We start from the raw sequence: 6,000 nt of genomic DNA on the forward strand, positions 1-6,000 counted from the left end.
AGGAATGAGCACCCAGACTTTTTTTTTTTTTTTTTTTTTTGTATCTTTCAAAGACCTGCCTCCCCCTCCCCCAGGCCCTTGACAAGAAACTTGGCTTGTTTAGAAGCCTGAGCAATGGCACCCCGGTCCGTGCTCTAATACATTCCCAGAAAACGGGGTATGCTCCCCTGTGGACAGCATACCATCTCCAGAAAACACCTTTCCTCACGCATTTTTTTTTTTTACCAAGAATACAAAAACTTTCCACCTTCTTCCCTCCCCGCAGGCCCCCTTTCGTTCAGGCGAGAAGGAAAAGGGAGAAGAAAGGAGGAAGAGCCCCCAGGCCGCGGCCCCCACCCGGCTAAGGTCGCCAGCATCCCGCATCCCGTGCGACCCGCGTCCCGGACACCCAGCGGGGAAATTCTTCCCGGTGCGCTCTTGCGCCCGCTTGGTTCCATTTCCTACTCCGCCTGCTCCTCCGGCAGCCCTCACCCCTTCCCCGAGGCTCTCCGAGGGGCCCGGGTAGCCCTTCCCGCCACGGGTCTCGGCCCCTCCAGCCCGCTCCCTCCCGGCGGCGGCGCGGCGCGCGGGGCCCTACCTGGAGCGAGCACGGCGCCGCTGCTGCCCGGTGGCGCGGGGACTGCACGGGGACTGGCGGGGCTGGCGGGGCTGGCTGGGCTGGCGGGCCCGGCGCACTGCGGGTGCGCCCCGAAGGCGGTGCCGGCCAGGGGGCGCTCGCCAGCTTCCCCGCAGCCCGGCCTCCCGGGACCCGGCACCTCTAGCCAGGGACGCGCGCTCGGTCCCCCGCCGTGCGCCTCCGGTCCCGCGCCCAGGCTCCCGCCCCCGTCCTCCTTACCAGCCACTTGTCGCCCAGCTGCAAACTGGAGCAGGAGGCGGCGGCCGGAGGGCCCAGGACAGCCCCGGGAGGGCGGCGAGGCCGAGCAGGAGAGCCCCGGCTCCGTCCACATTCTCAGAGTCAGGAAAAGGGGCGAGAGGCCACATGTCTCCCTCTCGCCAAACTGAAAACGAAACGGCGCTCCAGCAGATTGGGTGGAAACAGCTGTGTCTGTTTTCTCTGTTTTTCACGCTAGTAAGGGCTTGTAAACACCGTTCCTTTTAAAATGACCTACCCCGGGAGGTTTGGGCACACTTCTGTCCTGGGTTCATCGTTCCTAGGTGGCTTCGGACCTGGGACTTTGATTTCCTGTATCTGCACATTGTCTTTTTGTACACAATTGCCAAGGTGGAACTGCTTTCAATTTTACTGTGCTTGAAGCTGCAAAGGTGATGTTGCCACCGTGCGTGTCATTTTAGGACTTTTTATGCCTTGTGGGTAATACTAATGATGGTCACAATGAGGATAAATGGGGTGTTTTCTATACTGCATGTAACTAATTTCTCATTCAGGTTAGAAAATTATATGTCTGGTTAGTAATACTCTTACTGAATGGTTTCCTTGCAATGATGACACCAAATAATTAAAATGTACTTGATTAAGACTTTTGTTGCTGTAGTGTACTAAGATCAGATTAATCTGAGAAGTAAAACAGTAATTTTTTGTCCTTTTTTCTTTTCTTGTTTTGAGAGAGCCATTAAAAACGATTAAAACAAAACAAAACAGGCCAGGTGCGGTAGCTCACACCTGTAATGCCAGCACTTTGGGAGGCTGAGGTGGGTGGATCGCTTGAGGCCGGGAGTTTGAGACCAGCCTGGCCAACATGGCAAAATCCTGTTTCTCCTAAAAGTACAAAAATTAGCTGCGTGTCGTGGCACGTGCCTATAATCCCAGCTACTCAGAAGGCTGAGGCATGAGAATCGTTTGAACCTGGGAGGAGGAGGTTGCAGTGAGCCGAGATCGCACCACTGCACCCCAGTCTGGGCGACAGCAAAACTCTGCCTCAAAAAAAAAAAAAAAAAAAAAATGGTTAACAAAAGCCATAAGTTGAATTAGCAGCCTTCTGATCATGGGAATATAGAATGTCAACTAAAAAGGACCTCCGCGGTTGGGAAGACAGATGAAAAATTGAGGCCCCAAAGTGTTTCATGACTTGATTAAATCACTCAGGTCTGCACTGGGAAGCGAGTTATGATGATGCCGCTAATCTATATGAACCCAATAAAGCCAACACACACACACACACCTTTTAAGGATAAAACTATATTCCATTAAAATTAGCCCCACATTTGTCAATATCTAAAAACACTGGAGTGACCCTCAGGCCAGAGGCTGTAGCTCTTGGAAGCTCCTAGCCAGGAGGTTCGAGAGTGGCCAGTACCTCGGAAGTGCTGGCTCACTCTGACATCATCAGAACCTGGCATGTAGTAGGCGCTCATTTGGTATGTGCTATGGAAATTAGGCAGGAAAGTGCGTCTATGTCTGGAAACAAGGAGGCAAAGCTTAAGCAGTGATCCCCACGCAGATTCTTTCTGCAAACTACAAAACAGAAGCTTCCCTATTTCAGAGAGCCATCCACCTGGCTCTTTCTCCAATTGTTTTTCAGTGGATCCTGTTACACTGCAAAGAAACGGCAAACTGAAAACAGCTGCTGTGCCTAAAAGATGGTAAGTTCCTCACGCTCCATATCTGGGTTTCTCATTGACAATTAGGCACTGAAAGGAAGCTCATATGTCCTGTTAATTTAATCAGTAGTTAGTGGCTTTAGAAAAAGTTTCATATGTACACCAGGTATGATAAGGACTTTTTTTTTCTTTTTGAGACAATCTTGCTGTGTTGCCCAGGCTGGAGTGCAGTGCCATGATCATAGCTCACTGCAGCCTTGATCCCACAGGACTCAAGTAATCTTCTCACCTCAGCCTCCCAAATAGCTGGGACTACAGGCACACACCAGCATGCCCAAGCTAATATTTAAATAGATTTTTTTGTAGAGACGGGGTCTCACTATGTTGCCCAGGCTGGTTGTAAACTCCTGGGCTCAAGTGATGCTCCTACCTCAGCTTCCCAAAATGCTGGGATTATAGGGGTGAACCACCATGCCCAGCCTGTGATGACTTTAGATGCACTACTCATATAACATTCATAATCTTATGTGATATGTATCATCATCATCATCTCTCTTTAACAGAAGAGAGTAACGAGGCTTAGAAAGGTTACGCACCTCGCTCAAGATCCCACAATTAATAAAGTACCAGAACCAAGATTCAAACCCAGGTCAGGCTGGAGCCACCATCTCAAGAGCTGCTGAATAATTAATTCTCCTTTTTTTTTTTTTTTTTTTTTTTTTAGAGATGGAGTCTTGTTCTGTCACCCAGGCTGGAGTGCAGTGGTAAATCTCAGCTCACTGCAACCTCCGCCTCTGCCTTCTGCCTTCTGCGTTCAAGTGATTCTTCCTGCCTCAGCCTCCTGAGTAGCTGGGATTACAGGCATGTGCCACCATGCTCAGTTAATTTTTGTATTTTTAGTAGAGACAGGGTTTCGCCATGTTGGCCAGGCTGGTCTCGAACTCCTGACCTTAGGTGATCCACCCACCTCGGCCTCCCGAAGTGCTGGGATTACAGGCATAAGCCACTGCGCCCAGCCGATTCTCCATTCTTACATCGTGCACTCAGTTTTCTCTTTCTTTCTCTTTTGGACAACTGATCTTTGAGGACTCTTGGCTACTCAATTGTCCTATAATTGTATAGTCCTACAATAGGAAACCCATTAACCTGAAGATCAGATCTTTTAAAACAACATCCATCATATATCTAAAAAAATTGGATTTTTTTAATCGTAAAATTTCACCTAAAACAAAAAATTCACATCTGTTCTGGGTATCCATTAGGTGTAGTGGACACCTCTAGATATTCTTGATGCCAGCATCCTGTAGACACGCCATCTCCTTTCCCAGGCCACGGGGTGTTCCTGTTTTCTATCAGACACTGTCTCTTAGTTTTATAAATGTGGCTGCTCTCAGAAGTTCTCCACACCTTTGCTTCCTGGAAGAGGAAATGGCATTTCCTGGAGGGGATGACACGTGGGCGGTGAGGTTCCACTCATTACGTTAAACACACCCCAACTTTCAGCTGTGTACTTCTTTTCCTCCTTCAGATTCTGCCCTGACGTTTCCTGGAATAATGCTGAGGACTGCCTGTCGGGTAGCCGCCTTATTCAGTTCACTTCATCTCGGAAACACCTTACCCCTGCCTTGGATGCAGCGGCCCTCCTGAGAGCTGAGGAAGGGGGTACTCCCATGCGTCTGCTCCCGGAGCTGCCACAACCCATCTTCCCACAACTCGGAACTTGGAAAAAGGAACCCAGGACATGACTTTGCTTTTCTTTTGGACCTAGTTGGTGATTATACTCTGTCTCCCATGGAGACCTCCTCTTGCATCCTTCCTTCTATGTGGGATTTAGGATAGAAATTAAAAAGGAAACATCTTATTTTGAGTCTTGATTTGGAGAAAGGTAGTATTCGGGGAGAAGTAGGCCATGATACACATAGAATATTTGAAGACGGTATTGCTTAACAATGACATTTCTGTCTCTGCAGAAGTCACAGCTTGGAGGAAACCAGTTTGCACTATTCGATGAGGAATTTGGCCACCAAATCACTGATACTTTCCCAAAGGTTTGGCAGAAATTGTTTTTCGAGTGGCTCACCAGATTCCCTAGAAGAATCAGCATGGAATTAGAGGCCAGTGGCCTACCCTAACTAAAGACATGAGTGACGTGTAAAGTCTAGTGTCAATTTATTCAGAAAATATCAAAATCATTCTGGGAGCTATGGGTCAAAGTTGATAGGCACAAACAAACAAACAAACAAAAACAAAAGGTATTTTAAATTCACAGCTTGGATAAGAAAAAGGGAGATGTTGTCATTTCTCTTCTTCAATCCAACTTTAGATTTTCAAGCCGGAAAAAGGATAATTAGAAGTTAGAAATTGTTATTGCCAGAAAAGAGCTCTAAACCCTGAAAAACAAAAACAAAAACAAAAACTGACCCTCCTCTTGGGGAGTGATAAACCTCAATTACTGTTGATAGTAAAGCTGATATCAACTCTTCGAAACCAGTGAAAGGTGAACGGAAACCTTACCCTGGGTTAAGGTTTGAAAAATGTTTATAATATATATTTGAAAGTTCCATTATTTAAAATATTTATTAGACATGCTTTGTAATGTTAAGTTACTTCAAAAAATCTTACACAAGGGAGGGGAAGTATGTATTATTCCTTCATTTAAGAAAAAGATAATGTGTGAATATTAGTTAATATTTATCATACATTTACTACCTGTGTTGAGGCGTAGTGTTACACACTTTATTACAATTATTTAATTTGATTCTAACAATGAATCCCCTGAGATGGATAATATTCTCTTCATTTTACAGATGAGACAATTGAGCCTTAAAGGTTAAACAAATGATTTCCTAAGCTCATTCAGCCAATAAACAGTAGGGGACTGCTTGATGCCAGTCCAACTGATCCTCAAATCCGTGATTTCTGCCACCATATTCACAGAAACAAGACAAGAGCTGAAAGTATAGTCTGACTCTTGAAACAGTCAAAGAATTGTGTATGTTTATGGAAGTTCTGATTAATAAGATATTCTGAGGACAAAAGACAAGGCATGGATAGAGGGGCAATGTGTAGATTAGAATGTATCACAATGCCGACTAAATAATAAAACCATGGGAAAATGAAATTTAATCCTTACTGTGTAGAATATTTAAAGTAGATTTTTTTTCCTGGGTATCAATTACTATTACACTATAAAAGAATGAAATTAAACAAGAAACAGTTCCTTTGGTTTTTTTTTTTTTGAAGGTAGGAGTTATAAAAACAGTATTTGCCATCTGGTTTTAGTTATGGCTTTGGAAATTCTACGGGTACAATTTGTTGTCATTATTGTTGTTATCACTACCAATAAGGAGACTCAAATTGTAACATCGGTTTCTAAATCAGTTAGTGCATAATTACATTTTCAATGTTGCCTTAACATAGATACAAGTTAACAGGATATGCTTCTGGTGTGTTTCTGGATTCTGAGGGTAGAACCAGCATAAAACTAGTCAGTCTAAGTAT

General features: G+C 45.3%; 1 protein-coding gene and 1 long non-coding RNA gene across 3 annotated transcripts in view; one reads left to right on the top strand and one right to left on the bottom strand.

Annotated features, from left to right (window-relative positions):
- The window catches only part of PRKCQ (protein kinase C theta), a 149,753-nt gene extending 148,772 nt beyond the window's left edge, over positions 1–981 (bottom strand). The window contains exon 1 of one of the 2 annotated variants that reach the window (XM_063610033.1): positions 836–981. The gene's annotated coding sequence lies outside the window, so the exon portion shown is untranslated. Of the gene's footprint in view, positions 1–577; positions 640–835 lie in introns of those variants that run through there. The other variant, XM_055296445.2, reaches the window with a different exon arrangement.
- Positions 760–5,718, top strand: LOC129491855 (uncharacterized). Its single transcript, XR_008660639.2, has 3 exons — positions 760–1,263; positions 2,481–2,541; positions 4,028–5,718. It is a non-coding gene; the product is annotated as an uncharacterized lncRNA (long non-coding RNA).
- Positions 5,719–6,000: the final 282 nt, after the last annotated feature.

The sequence above is a fragment of the Symphalangus syndactylus genome, chromosome 10, assembly GCF_028878055.3.
Source record: "Symphalangus syndactylus isolate Jambi chromosome 10, NHGRI_mSymSyn1-v2.1_pri, whole genome shotgun sequence".
Classification (NCBI taxonomy): domain Eukaryota; kingdom Metazoa; phylum Chordata; class Mammalia; order Primates; family Hylobatidae; genus Symphalangus; species Symphalangus syndactylus.